The sequence below is a fragment of the Euleptes europaea genome, chromosome 9 (genome assembly GCF_029931775.1).
Source record: "Euleptes europaea isolate rEulEur1 chromosome 9, rEulEur1.hap1, whole genome shotgun sequence".
Taxonomy (NCBI): Eukaryota; Metazoa; Chordata; class Lepidosauria; order Squamata; family Sphaerodactylidae; genus Euleptes; species Euleptes europaea.
The window spans coordinates 47781847-47801284 of record NC_079320.1 but is presented as its reverse complement, the minus strand read 5'-3'; positions in this window follow the sequence as shown (position 1 = coordinate 47801284).

Genomic DNA, 19438 nt, shown 5'->3' with positions numbered 1-19438 from the left:
AGCTGCCCTGCATGGTTTTTTAAAATTATAATCCCAACCAAGTTTACAATTTACCTTTCCTCACAGAAACTGGATTACAAAGCACTTAAATCCCTGAGCAACTGAACATTCTGATCCACTGCCCTAGCTCAGCCAGTCTATTCAGAGGCTTGACTGCCATGAACACAATGAAGTATACCGTAGATTGTCTTTAAAACACTACATGTATATTGTTTCTTACATCGGTCCTATGACACTTGTGTGCTTAGATGCAACATGTGTTCACCACTGTACTTTCTTCCTGTCATTTAAGTTATGAAATCAGGTTTTCAGTGTAATGTACTGGTGACTAATAGCTTTAGTTTAACTTGCTATGAGAATCCTGCAATATTAAAGGAAACTATGGCTCTGAAAACATTCCTTCCAGTAAATGTATTCTAAAAGAGCAAATGGTTGTGTCCTATCCCTATTCTACTGATAGATAAGGGCGGAGGGGCAGTCTCTCCTGATTCCCCTTCTCACTGCAGTGTCCTGACCCACATGGATTTTTATCTGTGAGAGTCCAACTGCTTTCATGATGGCCTTTCAGGGGACACAGGAAGCTGAAGGGGAAGGGAAATCCAGGGAATTATCTGCTTCTGCCTGTGGAAGAGCAGTAGGATAGAAACCTTGTATCTTGTGGTATCTTATAGACTAAGAAATTAATTGTGGCATAAGCTTTCACAAGTCAGAACACTGGTTCATAAAACACTAAAAAAAAATAAAGAAGAAGAAGAATAGGTTTTTACATGCTGATTTTCTCTACCTTTTTAAGGAGAATCAAACCGGCTTACAATCTCCTTCCCTTCCTCTCCCCACAACAGACACCTTGTGAGGTAGGTGGGGCTGAGAGACCTCTAAGAGAACTGTGTGACTATCCCAAGGTCGCCCAGCAGGCTTCATGTGTAGTGAATGGGGAAACCAGCCCAGTTCACCAGATTAGAGTCCGCCGCTCATGTGGAGGAGTGGGGAATCAAGCCCGGCTCTCCAGATTAGAGTCCACTGCTCTTAACTACTACACCATGCTGGCTCAGGGCTGGATGGATCCAACCAGCTTTTCTGCTCCATCTCACACAATTTGCCTCATTATTATAGCCCTCCATCCATGGCTTTTGTACATTCAGGCCCTGTGATTCTCAGCATAGCTTTTTTGGGTGGTCAAAGAGGATACCTTCTTCCTGTTTCATCAGCAGAAAATGTGGTCGGATCAAACCCTTTAAAGAGATTTGGAGATCTATAGTATAGAATGTTATCTTGAACTGTGTTCCAGTTTTTTGGATTTTCTCATTGGTGTGTGAAGTTCTGGATGCACTGAAAGCTGAGGGACATATACCATATGCTAGGCGGTAGCATCAAGGGAAGATAGGGATGCCAGCCTCCAGGTGAGATCTGAGGATCCCCCAGAATTACAGCTCATCTCCACAATTCAGAGATCAGTTCCCCTGGAGAAAATGGATGCTTTGGAGGATGGACTCTATGGAATTGTGCCCTACTGAGGTGCCTTTCCCCCCAGGCTCTATCCTCAAATCTCCAGGAGTTCCCAACCTGGATCTGGAAACCCTACCTCCCCATCCCCCGTTGGTGGCTAGGGGGGACCTGGCAACCCTATGAGAAGACTTTGGCCTCTATGCCCTGTTTGGTCCTCCAGAGCAGATGTTTGGCTTCTGTGTGAAACACATTGCTGGACTCGATGGACCACTGGTCTGATCCAGCAGGGCTTTTCTTATGTTCCTATAATAAGCAACTGTTCTGAGGGTTCCTTGGGAAGGCAGAATGGATATTGAACAAGTTTGTGGTGTAGATCTGTTCTTTCAAGCTCTAGTTCAGCATCCTCTGTGCATATGGATGTTCGTCATGAATGCTTGTGATTTCAGCAATTTTAATGATTTAGCTGTGATTCGTATATCAAAAAGGGAGTTAACTGCAGGAATGTCAAGCACTAAAAAAAGCTGCCTCCAAGATTTATCATGTAGCTTCTCAAAGTCTTGTTTGCCCTTGGAATGTATGAGACTGTACTGAACTCCTGTTTTATTAATCATTCACAACCAGGAGGGGTGAATCAAATAGGACTACTGCATAACTAAATAGGAAAGATGGCTTGTTTGTCTTTGAAAAGGAATGGTACTTTTCTTATCAGTAAATCCAGTGCTGTGTGCTTCCAGTGCCCTTCTCTGCTGTGGCTTGTGCCAAATAAGCATTCTGCAAGGCCAGTTATGTGGTGTTAATTATTTCCTCAGACCTCAACCACTGGGGTGAGGGTGACAGCAAAATTAATTTCCTTGATTTTACAGCCCCAGGTTTACAGCACCAGGGATTCTTATTCCATTCTGGGAAACAGGACAAAATGAATTAGAAGCTGTTCCCTAGGGTTGTCTTCCAGGCAAACAAGGAGCTGTTTACCCTTGTTTCATTCACATCTTTTGTAAACGTCTGTACTGGGCTATTTTTCCATTTACGGACAATTGGGACCAGAAATGTTTTCACGTTCCAGACTAGTCCAAAGGGAGTAGAGGAATCCAAGAGCTGTGTGTGGGAGAAAGGACTGTGTGTCGAAATTCTTGGGTGAAATGCCAACCTTTTAACAACCCCGAATATTTTCATATCAGTAGAAAACATGATAACTGGCTTGTTCTCACATGAAACATGATACTTTTTCTCAGCTCTATTCAGTATGTTATTGCAATAGGTCACAGTAACAAAATTGGGTCTGTTTGCTTTACCTTAAGGAGAAATACCCTAATTGAAAGCCTAACAATTAGGGTTGCCAACTCCAGGTACTACCAAGTAGACACAGAAACAAGCTCTTGTACAAATGTAAGAAATTCTACATTATACCACAACAATTCTAAACATCCTACAAGCTTACAAAAATACAAATACAAAATACAATTTTCCAAAATCCAGTATGGTATACAACCAACACATGCAATATTCCTATATCCACAAAAGTATGTACTTTTTCTTTCAGTGCAAACAGGTACGTATCATCTGTATTTTACATAAGTTTCATTTTATTATTATTTTTTTCTTCCACAGGTGTCTGGTAGAAAAGGAATATGATCATTTCAGTTCCTTCCTCAGTTCCTTCTCAGTTCCTGAGGAAAGAACTGAAACGATCGTATTCCTTTTCTACCAGACACCTGTGGAAGGAAAAAAATATATATAAAATGAAACTTATGTAAAATACAGATGATACTTACCTGTTTGCACTGAAAGAAAAAGTACATACCTTTGTGGACATAGGAATATTGCATGTGTTGGTTGTATACCATATTGGATTTTGGAAAATTGTATTTGTATTTTTGTAAGCTTGTAGGATGTTTAGAATTGTTGTGGTATAATATAGAATTTCTTACATTTGTATAAGAGCTTGTTTCTGTGTCTACTTGGTCGTAACTATTATATACGCAGAAGTGTCTATTGCTGCTAACCTCCAGGTACTAGCAGAAGATCTCCTGCTATTACAACTGATCTCCAGCCGATAGAGATCAGTTCACTGGAGAAAATGGCTGCTTTGACAATTGGACTCTATGGCATTGAAGTCCCTCCCCTCCTCAAACCCCACCCTTCTCAGGCTCCACCCCAAAAACCTCCCGCTGGTGGCAAAGAGGGACCTGGCAACCCTACTAGCAATGCACACATGAAGCATCTGTGTGTGCCATCTTCCTCGTTCACTTCAATAGAAATCAGTGGTGGCATCCTTTTGCACACATTGTTCATAAGAATTAATGGGAAAGACCTATTGTGCTCTGGAGGTACTTATGTGCATCCTCCCTGTCCTCCAAAGGACTACCCAGCTGGGCTGATCATCAATAAAGAATGGTCTCCTGTTCATGCCTTGACAGGGTCACGGGCAGACAGAGACCAGTGAAATTCAACCTGGCATTAAATAAGCCTGAAAATTCCAAGAAGCTTCCTTGTGGCCAACAGTACATGCAGAATCTGTTGTGTAAAACCAAATGCTATGTTAGTCCATAAATACAACTAAATGCAACTGAAACTACCACTCAAATATTAAAGAACAATGTGTTGATGATATGAAACACCAGTAACGAGAATAAGGGTGTAAGAATTTTTAAAATTTAGAAAGTGTAAGTAAAAAAAAAATGTCTTGTGAATATTAACAAGACCCACTAGAACACTAATAAAAATAAATCTGGATGGTGCAATTGTGACATCATAGTTTGTTTTGCTGTTAAAAACCCCTCCCTCACAATTCGGGGTTTGATTTTATATATTTTTGCAGCATTAACATATTGCACATGCATTGCTTGTTACTGGTAAATACATTTTGGTTTTTATAAGGAATCGGTTTTTCAACCATTCTCTGTGTTGCTGTGTCCTGTACCCTAACCAATAAAAGCAGTATCTTCCGCGTTTTGAGTTGAAGACCTTACAATATAAAGCCTGCTTTGAAGACTTTGTTAACTCTATTGCAAAGTGCAGAGAGTTTTGAAAACATCTTTTGAGTTTGAACGCTGTTCTCTTAAAACACACACAAAACTCATGACAGATTACGAAACCTTGCTGGAACCATTGTTAGCTGTTTACTCAAGATTTCAAGCTGTTGCCAAGTTGTTTGCCTTTCAGATATCCTCTGAATATGTATTTGAACAGAAGCACATTCATTTCAGAGAGATGGATGATGTTGGCATCATGGCACTGGGCCACAACAGAATGTAGATATGTTTGTATGGAGGAGGAATTATATGTTTAACCTCCTCCCAGTAAAAACAACAACTCCCTGCATATAAAAAGCTTACCTGTCTCAGAGAAGGGAAGAAAAGTTATCTCCCCTCTCTCACTGACATACTGGTTTTTCATGGTCAATTTTTTTTTTAAATATGGGGCAGCATTAAAAATATGATCTTCCCCCATTTTGAAGTGGCTTGTTCCAGGAAGCGCAGTAGGGCATGACATGTCTGAATGTATAGACTGGTTCTGAGATATACAGAGAATAATTTACATGTCAGGTTGATGTACAACAGGGGTCCCCAACCTTTTTGTGCCTGTAGGCACCTTTGGAATTCTGACAAAGGGCGGTGGGCACAATCCCAAAATGGCTGCCACAGGAGGTGGAACAGTACTGCCGTATAATGGCATCTAAAGGTCACCAAAGAAAGTGCCTGCCTCACCTCTTCTGGGAAGCCATTCCAGAGGAACTGAACTACAAATGAGAAGGTTCACATCTAAGGCAACACTGATTCCAGTATCCAGGATGATACTACAATGGTGAGTACCAATTCTGGGTGGAGGTAAGCAAACATCCAGGCTCATAACAAGAGGAATCCAGGCCATGAGGGGTTTTAATGGTGAAATGAGGAATCCAGGCCATGAAAGATTTTAATGGTGAAAACCAACACCTTGAACTGAAATGAGGAATCCAGGCCACGAAGAAATCCAGACTATGAGGAATCCAGGCCATGAAGGGTTTTAATGGTTAAAACCAACACCTTGAACTGAGCCCAGAAACAGGCAGTCAATGGAGCTGTCTCATCATAGGTGTTAGGCGTTCATAGCATTATGTGCCACTCAAAAGACAGGCAACCACATTCTGTATAAACTGAAGTTTCTAAGATATCTTCAAGGGGTATCCTTGAGGCATATAAACAGTAACTGTGAGACTGAGTAACAGTGTCTTCCTTAAAATCACCTGGTGAACTTTGTGGCAGAGTGAAATTTCAGTCTAGTCCAACATATAACATGGGCTCAAGCTTCACTAGGGCTTTGTACATCTCTCCACAGCTGGCCCACCACCAGGCTAAATTGAGTGATTTTGTCAATAGAAAAACAAACATCTGCTGCTTGTAAGCAGCTGTGAAACTAAAGAGGCAAAGTAGCTCAAGTCATTTAAAACTTCAGTCTCTAGAGTCTATTCTTTTTACAAGCTAGGAACATTACATGAAGAACAACAGTCTTAACCCAGTAATACAATCCCCCCTTTCCCCAACAAAAACCAAACCTGTTCAGTTTTATGGAAGAATATCCTGACAGGCTTGCAAAATCTTTTCTGAGAGCCACTGATGTGTTAGAGGTATCTCTGTAGGGTCTCTTTATACAACTTCTGTCATGGCTCATTGGACAATCTAGATAAGGGGACTGTCAACCCATTGGAGCTGTTTGTGGATATGCATTACTAAGGACAAGATTCAGCATGTATAGGCATTTTTCTCAGCACTTGCCAATACAGCAAAATTCTATGACTTGCAATGGGTACACATGACAAACTCCAACGGATACAGAAAGAGTGATCAGGCTTCAAGTGTGAATGCAGTGGAAAAATGGGTACACTTTACCATGGGTTCAGGAGTCCAGTGGCCCTGACCTGGGCTGCAGGCCTATTACTATCATATGGCCTGTTTATTTCATTTCAGAAATAAAGCTTATGTGATTGCATGTACGGGATGGGATCACGGATGTGCAGGGGACTATGTTACATTAGTATTGAGCCCACTGAAATATTGCGTGGGCCCTGCGGAGGATCTGGTCATTCTAGTCTGGCCTTTTATTCTGTTTTCTAAGAAGATTTTAAGAAACATCCTTACTTTAAGATGATCCCAAGGTGGTATAGATGATTGTAGAGGTGGATGGGTTTTTGGTGTGGGTGTGTGTGGGGAGGTGTTATATGTGATTATAGCTCTTTTTTTCCTTCTCCCCTTCTAGTATATCACCTTAATAAAGGGCAGGACAGTACTGCTAATATCAATAAATGAAACGATATGGCTTTGAACCCTGCACAATTAAATCTTACTCAAAAGGCTGGGGATGGCATTGACACTCTATGGAATATTTCCTATTCTTTACGAAGCAGCAGCAAAATATAAAGATTTCTCAAAAATTTGGTGCTTATAGCACCTCATGGCTTAACTGTATTGGTTGGATGATGCTACTAAACTAGGAGCTCAAATAGGGGCGAAAGATATAAGAAAATAAGATGGGATTAAAAAGGTCATTCTGTCTGCAAAGTGCCATCAAGTCACAGCCAATTTATGGTGACCCCAGCAAGGGGCGTTCAAGGCAAGTGAGAAGCAGAGGTGGTTTACCATTACTTTCTTCTGCAAAGTCTTTCTTGGCGGTCTCCCATTCAAGTACTGACCCTGCTTAGCTTCCAAGAGCTGATGAAATCAGGCTATACCTTCCTTCTGAAAAGGCCATTAGAAAATTAGAAAATACATATTTCAAACAATTGAAATTATCATTATACGTCACTAACATCTGCTTTCGGATCCATTTCATGGTGCATAACGCTTCTGATGTGTGCACGCATTATGTAGCCAAAAATGTATAAAAGAAGGCTTTCCCTTGCTGGAAAACCTATATTAAAACCCAAATTGTAGATTTTCCTTTAAAAAAATCTTGTTTGCAAGCAGAGATTTTGTTTGCAAGCTTTAGTTCCATTTCATAGAACAGCTGCCTGTATTTCAAAGTAGAATAACAGAGTTTTGAGAGAAGGAAACATGACAAGCTGAAGACAGCTGTTATTTTTTATGCTGTGCCAACATTTTTTCTGTGTTACATCTCTGACAAACAAATTTGCATTCATAAGGATGGATAGGATTATAATTCCTGAATTTATTTGGTTCTGTTATCATTTGAAAGGGTACAAACAACTTTTTAAAAATGGATTGTTTCAGGCAAGGAACTCATGATCAACCAGATTTTTGTTAACAAAGTAGGAATGTGGATAAAACTATTCACTGGGTTGGAGGATGAATTGGTAGAGGGGAAGCAGGTTTGCTCCTGCTGCTGTCTCTGCCTTTAACACATTTGGCCACAGGCAGATGTCCAGGGTGGAGCTTGTCACCATGATTCTTTCATCTGATGCCATACATTAATTCTGTGTGTAATATCTAAAAAATATGTAGACCAGAGTTGCCACTGAAGTTCATTTTCCCTGGGCTCAGAATATGAGCTTTGTCAGTTCACATAGCTTGCCTTCAACATGAAGGGAAGCATTATAATCCTGAATTCTTCTCTGGTTTGGACTGTATATCTGAGCCAGAGAAGAACACTCCTTCCCCATTCTCCCCAGGGCCACAGCTGCAGCAGCCATAACAGATGACTAACCAGGTGATGTGTGCTGGTGGATGAATGGGTAGAACACCTTCCTGTCCCTGTCTCCCCTCCTCTTCTTCCTTTCCTGGTACCTTGGATACTGTTTGGCAGAGTCCAAGAGAGCAATCCTAAACAGGTCTACTGAGAGTCATACTCAGATCTCTTAAAACACTTTCCCCAATCTAAGGGATCATGGAGATAGCGTACAATATAATCTGCAGTTTAAGCTATAACTATTATGAAGAAACTAGTGATAGACAGGAGGCTGTATGGCCCACAAATGTGAAACAGCAAATCAGCTGTGAGAGTCTGAGATGGTTGGAGTGCTGCTGAAACATCTAATCACCTTGGCTGTTTATGCATGGGAGTTTTACCTGAGGTTCGTTCCTCACTGGACCCACAGTTTCCAGTTGGAAATCTATGCACCAGCAGTCTCCAAGCTCAAATCAAGTCCCCGCCCCTTTAAATGCTGCTTTGTAATTGGCTTACTTTGTAGATCTTATTGTGAGAGAAAATCCCCCCCAAACCCAACTGCTGCTTAAGAAAGCATTTTAAGAACAAAAAACAAAAAATGGAGCAATCTGAAAGGGGGGGGGGGAAATCCAAGCCTAGGTTTGAAAAAGCCTTTCTTTCTGCTCAGAAAGAGTTCCAAGGAAGCAGGTAGCATTTGAATCCCCGCCTCTTTATATGCTGCTTTGTGATTGGCTGTGAGAGAAACCAAGCTTTGCCTTATGCATGGGGATTTCACCCAGACTAAGCTCAGGGGAAAATTAAGAATTGGGCTAACAGATGAATGGGAAGTCCTGGGATTTGTGAGGGATGGTAGTGAGGTCATCTCTAATGGACAGAAAACTCATACATAACTCCAAGGAACAACCGAGGCAGATGGAGGTGAATGTGTGTGACAGTACCCATGCGTAAATGACCCTTGAAAGAGGGATTGAATGTTGAGGGTAGCGCAGCAGCTGACAGTTCCAGTTCTGCCTCAGGAAGACAGCAGATTCAAGAGTTCGATCTCTACCTGAGGAGCAGAGGCAGGGCAGAGTGACTGTTTAGACCTATCTCTAGTAGTTATCAGTCTAGTGAAAGTCTGTCTCTTGGGAGAGGGCAGACTGCTGAGATTAGAACCCTCTTTGTGAGAGGGTCTAATGTGGTATTTAGGCTGAGGAAGCCTGACAGGACCTTTCCTTAAGAACAGGTAGCAATAACAGGCTAAATAAATATCATTCAGAGGTGTCTCTGTGGCTCTAATAAGTTAATGTGTATTCCAGTCCTTACTGAAGCTGTAATTAGAGAATAAGCAAATAAGTGCCTCAGCCAAGCTATTTTATGTCTGTATCTGGAAGCCTGTGCCTCCTGGTGTTTGCACAGCTCTCCTAAGTTAAATAACTGTTTTTGATGTTGTTCTCTTTTACTCAAACCTCAGAATCTCTGAGTCCTACCATATTTTCACTTTGGGGAGGCGTGGGGAAGGTTTATCGCCACAAGCCAATATTCCCCCAAAATTATACGAGGCTGCCCCAAAGGGCATCCATAGAACCTTATATCAGCTGATGCTGACATAGATACTGCATCTGGAGATAACATAGGCTAAACCCTGGACCTTTAGGATCAAAAGCAAGTGCTCTGCCAGCGAACCAAAGTCACTCCACACTGCAAGAAGCTGAGTCTCAGTCTCAGTCCCAGTCAGGCAATGAGCTTGACAGTTTTACATCTGGGATGACTATTGGGAAGATTTCCTGCCTTGAATGGGTCCCTCTGGAAACTGTCTCCATGGAGACAGTTCCCAGTGGCTCCAGTGATATAATTCCATAACATGTAGAAATTGGTCCCTTCTCTTTGCCCTGTACTCCCCACCCACTGTGAATGATAAAGCCATCCCATTTGTTGAGCCATCAGGCATTCCTACAAGAGACCTTCAAATTAATCTGTGGAATAATTCAGTATTTCAAAAGGAATTTTCCTCACAAGACTTTTGGACTGTATTTGTCACCTCATTCTGTCATATTAGCATCATCTGAAGAATGATATTTACCCACCAGGAATCAGTCTGGCCTTCCTTGGAGGCTGTCTAAGCAATACAAGCATGACTTATCAGTAATATTCTTTGACTACTCACGGGAAATATGTCCAGATTTCAAAGCAATTCATAGCAAATGCTTACTGAAAATGGTACTAGTGGTTTTTAATAACAGAAAGGGACATAACAATTCAGTGATATAAAAAGGTGCTATACTTTCCATTTCCTCTCTTTCTACAAAAGGAAATACAAACTCATAAACTGAAAAATACCTATGATCGATTTTAGAGCCACAATGATAGCAAATTTACCCTGTATTAAGCAAGTATTAATGCTATTTCAAATTAAAGAAGCTTAATAAGAACTTAACGTAGTTCCCTCTTCCATATTCTTCCACCTTCCCCACACAGTTCCAGTATCCCTTCCTCCCTCCCATTCCCTACTCCTGGTCCTTTACCTCCTGGTGGCGGTGAGGCAAAATGCCATCTGAAAATCCTTTTTCTCCCTTGCATTTTTTCTCTTTTTGTCCCTTTCTGGGATTTTATTCACCATCCCATTTTTTCCAGTTTTCATTTTTTTCTACAAATCTGTGGGTTCTCCCAGGTTTGTAGAACTATGTCTCCTTTCTGTACCTAGTCCCATTGTGTAGATTTTCGATCCATACATGGAACCAAGTTGGGAATTAGATATAAGATATTATCTAAATACACAGAAGAAACTGCTACCAGAGGGTAAATGGGATTATCCTTCTTTTATCTTACCCCATGATGACACCCTAAGTAGGCTGTTTCCACTTAAATTGTGGAAATTAGCTGGAGAGACGGCGTGAAAGGGGGTAACTGGGACCAATAACCTATGTAAACCAAGATAATCCTGGGTGAAAACTCTCAGATGAACAGGGGGTAGTACAATTGAATGGGTTTTATTAAAGAATAAAAACAGTAAGACAAGAAATATATTTTAAGCAATAATACATACATACACAAAGCATACATGAGCTGACAAAGGGAAAATAGAAGAAGTTGGATAGGATTTCAGGGATTGGTGATAGTTACCAGTCTCGAAGGGACATCCAGGGGAAGCAGTGCTGAAGAGGAAAACGACCGGCATTTCCAAAAGCAAAGGAAAGAGCCCACACACAAGTAAGGGTGCATGCACAGATGAATGGCCAAAGGACCAATATTTATACCCCAAAGTGGGCCTTGAGGCAGTATGAGGTAAGCTGGCAGGACAGCCAGAGACAAAGAACTGATTGCTTTTCCGGGGTCTGAACAAAAAGATAAGTGAGGTTTGATGAGTTGTCAGGACCCAAGAGAATGCCTGGACTATTCTCTTGAATACTGATTGATTGCGGGGATGGGTGCAGATAAGATAAGTAATGGTCTGCTCAGAGTGCTGATTAAATTACCTTAGGATGACACAATGGAGATTAGCTAGCCCCATTGTCCAGCCAGGCACACCTTAGGGCCAGGGCGAAAGTACAGCTGCCAACCTCCTTCCTGCCCAAGCTTGACACACAAGGTGTATCCCAAAACTCTCTGAGAGGCATCCATTTTGTGGGGAGCAGTGTCTTGCCCTTATGCCTTATGAAACAACCTGTGCCTTTACTTCTAGCTATGTACAATAAACTACATAAGGAGAACATAAGATGTGAAATGCAATGCATGTGGGCTGAAGACCATGTGGACCATGTGCAAAGGCACACATGAGCAAAGAACAACAAATATTAAAGCCTTCCCATTACAGCCTTCCACTTTGTTTTACTTGGTGAGTAGAAATGTTTAAATTTCAACTTCAAATCTTATGTTGCAAGTAGATTTTATGGTTGACTACAGTTTTTGTCAACTAATTAGCACATGTGCATTGAAGCAAGAGATCTGAAAGGGAAACAGCAACAGACACAATGGCAATACCATGGGTGGGGGGGGGAAGAGTCTGATCTTTCATCCTAGTCCAGTATGAGTGATAATGAAGATGATTTTGGACAGTTGAAAAGTACCATGGGAACTTTAGGATCAGAGGATATAAACTGCTTTGAGTTAAATTACACCCATGGCATCCCTTGAGGGAAATGGCTTCCTTGCCATGGGATGTGTGCGTGTTTTGTGCTTTACTGTGGGTTACGAAATTACCCCCCTAGGATGTGTCAGGCAGCATGGGCAGGAGCAGCTCAAGAGATTTTGCTGCCTCAAGCAGAGCTGCAGTTGTGCCAATCACACACATCGCTTCTTCCCATGCCACTGGCCAGGAGCAAGACAATCCCCAGCAGCAATGTTAAACTACTGCCATGGACACTTTTCTTGATGGCATCAGGTGGTTTTGGTCTTCAGAACTGCTCTTAACTCTCATAGATTGCCCAGTTTTTACTGTGGTGCTCAGATTGAAAAGCCGCCTCCCTCCAAATAAGGAGAAAGCATGTGATTCTCCTTATCTCTGTCCTTCTTCCATCCTATCATTACTTGTGTGTCAAATAGAATGCCATCAGGTAGGACTGCTATCCAAACATCTTTGCTATACACAGGTGATTTTCCTACCTGCTACCTATTCATCTCTAAATTTTAAGAACTATAATGCATCCCAATAAATAAATAAAGCTTAGGAATTGGTAAGACAATTGAAGATGGTAGGGTAGATTAAATGAGCCATTAAATGAGGCAAAGGTTTATTTAGCAGAGCATAACACCATTAATTTTGTAAGTATTGTTACATTTTGAGCATTTTCTCTGAGCATTTTCAATTTCATGGAATAAAAATGTAAATAAATAAATGACTCAGATTGTCACCTGGAAGGCAATTATCATCTGGTAAGCACTTTTCGAGATTAATCTTCAAAGATCAGTTCCTCTAGACTGGGCTGAAATGACTTAGATGTGGTATGGGGACTGTGATTCAGCCACAGAGCACATGCTTTGCATGCAGAATGCCCCAGGTTTCATCTCTGCCATCTGCAGTTAAATGATCTCAGCTAATAGTGGTTGGGAAAGATCTTTCTCTGTTGGAGTCCATAAAGAATTGCTGTTAGTCTGAACAGACAATACTGAACTCGTTGGACCAGTGTTCTGACTCACTATAAGGCTTGTTAATATGGCACGCTTCCCCAATGAAGGACACTAATTTTGCACCAATGATTATCAAATACATTATCCTTTACCTTCATACCAGGAAAGTAAGGCATACAGAAGGGATGGGGCTTGGCATAGAATAGATAGAGGAAGATGCTTGAAGTCTGAGGGAAATAGTTATGAGACGTGGTCAGAATACATGCACTTCCAATATTATTCCCATGTGTTATTTATGTTCACATCTTGATTGTCTGTGCCCTGATGTACTCGCCAAGTAGACAAATTACTGCCTTCCTGATTCAATGGTCAGCACAGCATACTAAAACAGAATAGACGGTAAAAATTTCCACCATCACTTCATGTATAATTTCCATTCAGGCCTCTATCCTCACCTCCTGTATTGGTTTTCAAATTAAGGTTACAGATAGAAATAGTAGCTTTCCTGAATGCAATTGTTTGCTTCCAGTACTTCCCCCTCACCCCCAGCTAAACACAGCCCCTTCCTAGCAAATATTTTCTGCAAAAGCTGTGAGCATTTTGAACATCATAGAATATTAGTTTCAAAGATTCAATGTTTATAACATGGGCAAATTTGCTCACCATTCACTTATTAATATAATTTATTTTATTTATTTATCCGGGATATTTTTATGCCACTTTTTCACAGTTCTGCTTGAGATGGCTAACAAAACCATGTGACATTGTAAAAACAAGCCATTAAAAACTAGCCACGACTCACTGGACCTAAACAACATAAAATATTCATAAAACAGAAGCGGACCATTTAAAAAACTGGGAAAATAAAACCCCTAATTAAAAGCCAAGAAAAAGATGTGTTTTGGCCTGCACCTAAAAGAAAGTGAAAGAAGTACCAGGCTAGCCTCAAGGGGGGTGGTCATTCCAGAGGCAAGGTGCCATTCCAGAAAATGCCCGTCTCTTAGAGTTGCCACGTCCCTCTTGGCCACTGGTGGGAGGTTTTTGGGGTGGAGCCTGAGGAGGGCAAGGTTTGGGGAGGGACTTCAATGCCATAGAGTCCAATTGCCAAAGTAGCCATTTTCTCCAGGAGAACTGATCTCTATCAGCTGGAGATCAGTTGTAATAGCAGGAGCTCTCCAGCTAGTACCTGGAGGTTGGCAATCCTACTGTCTCTAGTTGCCACCCACCTCACCTCTGAAGGCAGGGGCATGGAGAACAGGGCTTGAGAGGCCCCTTTTAACTGGTATGCTGAAGGGCTCGATAGGACTTGTATTGTATAAAGAATTTTGCTGAGTCCTATGCTAAACCAAATTAAAAAGTTAATAAAAATCTAGCCCATAAAGAAAAAGAAAAAAGTCTCCCCTAAAGCGGCACAGAACCATAAAGATTTCTGGCTGTATTGAGTATTGAGCCATAGTCTTCACATGAAGAATACATCAGAATATTTTCAAGATGAACAAAATATGGCTTTGTTCTTATTCTTATCCTTTCTTTTTTGTCTAAACAGATGTGTGTCTCTGAAGAGGTGTGTGTTAACTGGTACAAAGGAAAAAATAATAATAAAATGTGACAAAAAAAGCATATATGGTAGGAAATTGTTAAATTTGTCATATAAGTATTATGAACAGCGTTATAAAATTAGAAGTCTTTAAAATATTAATCGGATTTAGGATGTAACAAAAATAATTGTATGGAAAGCTGGTGCGGCCTTTGCTAGAGTCTAATTTCTTATAACTTCAGGATGCTTGAATAAGCAGAGAAACAACAACAACAAAAAAGAGACCAACATTGAAAAGCAATAGGTGTGGGGAAAGAACAATCTCATATAATACTGAAAAAACTAAACTTGGGGAAAATAAAATTAGACATTACATAAAACACATAACAATATACTGGGCTGGAGCCCCTTGCACCGCCCCCCCAGGACTGCCACAGCAGCGCGGCCCTTGGACACCGGCTCGGCCTTCCACCGGCATCCTGTTGGCACGAATCCAGGGCATTCTGGGGGGCGGAGCTGCCGGTAGGTTTTTTGCTGGAGCAGCATCACTTTTCTCTATGGGGCTTCCCCCCTTTTAATTTTTTATTTTAAAAATGCCCCTTTTCCCCCCTGCAGCAGGCGCGAAACTTCCTTGAAGGCGCTGTGGCGGTGCGGCGGCCACACCATCCTTGGCCACTGCATTGCTCAGGAATGAGCTGGAAGGATCCAACCCAATAGATACTAAATAAAAATACTTTGAACCCAGAGGGAAACAAAGGAAGATTTGATACTACCTGTGAGAGTGGCTGGCTATTGGTAATACAGAAAGTGCAGAGGTATTTGCTGATTATTAAAATAATATTATATGCTTCACAGGAACCAAAGAGTTGTTTTTCAGAATATTTTAAAAATTGGTTCAATGGTTAAGTAGTAATGATAAAGAGAACATGGTTGTTCTTATCTCACAGGATAAGGAGGTGATTTGATCAAATCACCTAAATCTAGTAAAGCCTCTGGCCCAGGTGGTGGAAGAATATAAAAAGCTGATATCTTAAAAGCTGTTTCGACTGAGGCGTTTCAGGGATAGATACAGAAAGGAAATTCCCAGAAACACAGTCAGAAGGGAGGCTGGTATTAACAGGAGAACTGGGGAGAGGTGAAATGGATGTTGTATCTTATCATCAAATATCTTTATTGAATTATGCTTATAAAAACCTGGCAACATTCCTAGCAAAGAGATTAATGCAAATAATAGGAAATGGCTTTAATGCTGAACAAACAGGATTTTACAGTCTGACATAATATCTGGAAGACATTGAAATGTATGTCTTTAGTGTCTTCCGTGATATTAAATTTCATGTATTCAGTTTAAGTAAGGGGAGTGGCCCAGTTGTCGAGCACATCATTTGTATGCTGATGGTTTCTGCTCCCTTCTACCATTTGAAGGATTTTAGGAGGCAGATATTGAGAAAGACCCTAAGACTTGGTATCAGTGAGAACAGACAATACTCATATAGACGGACCAACTGTAAAAGGCAAATATTAATATTATGGCATAAAATGGGAATATCTGTTGCCTTTCAGTTTTAGAAAGTACAGAAAACTTCAGTAGAGAAGAATGTGAATTCTTTTGGTCTTGTCTAAGAAAAGTAAATGCTGGGGTTGTCTAAAAAGGTATAACTTCAGGGCTGCATTGTTAGACTGGATCATATAATACATTAATATCAAAATGTACTAATGGATTTGTATCAGATTTAATTAACAAACTAAAAGGTATTACAACAAGTTCCAGAGATTTTCAGGGTTGTTCCCCACCCCCCACAAAGAACTAAGAAGCTTATGCTGTAAAAGGGTATTCTTAACATTGTTTAAGGAACCTGAAACAGTATTATTTGTAATTGCTGGAGGATACTTAATACATTGGAGTCATATACAATGTGTAGAGAATAGATTGTTGATGCAACTCACAGGATACCAAGAATAGGGTTGAAATACTATGTTGCAAATGCATTTCTTCCACTTCCAGCTCTGGGTGCCTTTGCTTCTGCAGCATCTGGACATCACACTCAATGAGAAGGAAGGGATGTATTAATTATGATTGAGGTCCTCTATAATTTGACACATGTGCCCTGATGAGGTTGCTGTTAATGAAAGACATAGGCTGTCCTGGAAAGTGGCACTCTGGCATTCAAAATAAATTGTCCTAGAAATATTGTTCATGAAGAAATTTCTGTTGTGTGTTTGAGAGTTATAAATTAATCATAACAGAGTGTTGAACTTAAGACCAAACAGGCCTAGGGTCACTCCCTGCGATAGATCAGGCTCTCTTAACAAAACAGGTGATTACAAGCTGGTTGTCTTTCAGCAGACTTTTCCATGGCAGGATGAAAAGCAAGTTCTTACTATATGTGGGTAGCTCTGGAAATGTGAAGGTTACTTTGCAGAAAACCATTTCTATGATAAATCCTCAGTAACTCATACTTTCTATTTTTATATTCATTTTTCTATTGTTTGTCTCCCAAATTTCCTGTGGATATTGAGCAATGCTGTTATTTCAAACTAGCTCTGCTCTCACGACACTACCACTGGTTATTTCCTAAGATTTAACCACAAGGGAATAAACAATTCAGCAAGGGATGATTTATGTAAACTCATTTCAGTAAGAAAGCAATTATTCCTAGTTCTTCTGAGTGAGGACATTATGCTGGAACCAGAGCTTAAAGAGTCATGATGTGAGTCGCTGATCATGAGAGGTTTTTCTAGAAGCAATTAATATAGGAAGAGTATTCTGTATGAACATTACTACATCCATCTATATGGGTGCAGTAATCTGTATTGCTTTAATCTGTATTTCTTCTAGTAAATTTTGCATATTTAAAGAGGTACCCAAGATCTCCATAAAACCTTGAACTTTTTGGTGGTGGCACCCATCATTTGGAATAGCTTTCCAGAGGTGCTGCAGAGCATCAATTCTGATAAAATTCTATAGGCTGTGCAGAGCCATTCCCCCCCCCACACACACACATACCCCATGCCCCAGAAAGCCTTTGGCTGAATCTGTTTGTTGCAATAGAGGTGTTTCTGAGACAACTGCAAACTTGAATTGAACTTTTGTGTCATCGTACTTTTGTTGGGGTGTGATTTTTATTTTTAGTTGTAGACAGAGGTAGCAACCAGGTGACCTTTGGCCTCCACCCTTCAGTCTGTACTAAGGGGATAATAATACTGGCCTACCTTAGAGGCTAGTTGGTCTTCCTGAGAAAATGTATGTGAAGCATTTGGAACATTAAAGCAGTTTATCAATGTTGTGTGTTATTTCTATTAGCGTTTATTGGAGTTTTTTCAAGGTAGAGTGGGAAGGTCTGATACACACTGAAGATGGTGCTCCAAAATCTCCAAATAAGAACATCAAAGAAACATCTGCTCTTCGGTTCTTGTAGGCTATCCGGGCTGTGTGACCGTGGTCTTGGTATTTTCTTTCCTGACGTTTCGCCAGCAGCTGTGGCAGGCATCTTCAGAGGAGTAACACTGAAGGACAGTGTCTCTCAGTGTCAAGTGTGTAGGAAGAGTAATATACAGTCAGAAGGGGGTTGGGTTTGAGCTGAGTCATTGTCCTGCAAAGTATAAAAGGTAATGTGCTAATCATTGTGCTCAATGTGCTCAAACCCAACCCCTTTCTGATTATATATTACTCTTCCTACACACTTGACACTGAGAGACACTGTCCTTCAGTGTTACTCCTCTGAAGATGCCTTCCACAGCTGCTGGCGAAACGTCAGGAAAGAAAATACCAAGCCCATGGTCACAAAGCCCGGATAGCCTACAAGAACCGATGAACTCTGACTGTGAAAGCCTTCAACAATATTTTAAACAACTGCTCTGCTTCTCTGATCTGTAGTTACTGGTTTTCCTACTCATTGAAGAAAGTTCCCCATAGATGTTGTTTCATTTTTGCCAACTGAACATTTGTCAGTACAAATGTTAAATTCTTTGATCTTATCCCCCCCCCCCCCGGGTTACAAGAAAGCATTACCAAACCTCATGTATTGAGTGGTTTGTTTCTTCTTGCATAATTTATTGGCCTCATGGGCTACTGGATTGATGCAGGACCTCCTGGAACATTTTGAAAAAAGAGACCAACTTCCAAGCAAGCTCTTACTTTTTAAAGGCATTTAAATATTATTGATGTGCCTATGGCCCTCTTTCACTCCTATAATTCTGACCTAAATGTCCTGTGATGGAAAACTCACCAATTTTAAAAGCTTCCTATACAACATGATTCAGTTCAGGCTTTATGGAAAACTACCAAGGCTTAACAAAACTAACTATTGCTAATGTTATCATCCAAATGCAGGCCACTTCATTCACTATGGTTAGTTGGGGTATGTCAAACTAGGATCTGAAAACATAACATGAAGTTGGGTTATTACCCACAGATAGTCTTCACTACAGTTTCACAAGACGTACAAGCAGAGACATCCTAATCCTGGCTTGTTTCCTGGCACTGTCCTTGCTGCAGTGAAGGCTGGGATACCAACAGGTCTCTGCAGGGGAGGTGACTGAATGAACAAAGTCAATAAAAGCTGCAGTTGCAGACCCACACTAGAATTTGAGTGGTTGCTGCAAAAAAAATTCCTAGTTTAAGTATAGTTAAAATAAACCATGGATGGATCCAACCAGATGTTTCCCTCAATCTCAGCCAACAACTCTCCTTCCTACCACCTCTGTTTCAAATGGCTCTTGTCCAAATGGGGCCCATGATCCCAATATAACCATGGTGGGTGGTCAAAGGGACCCCTCCTTTCTTTTTAATCAGCAGAAATGCTGGTT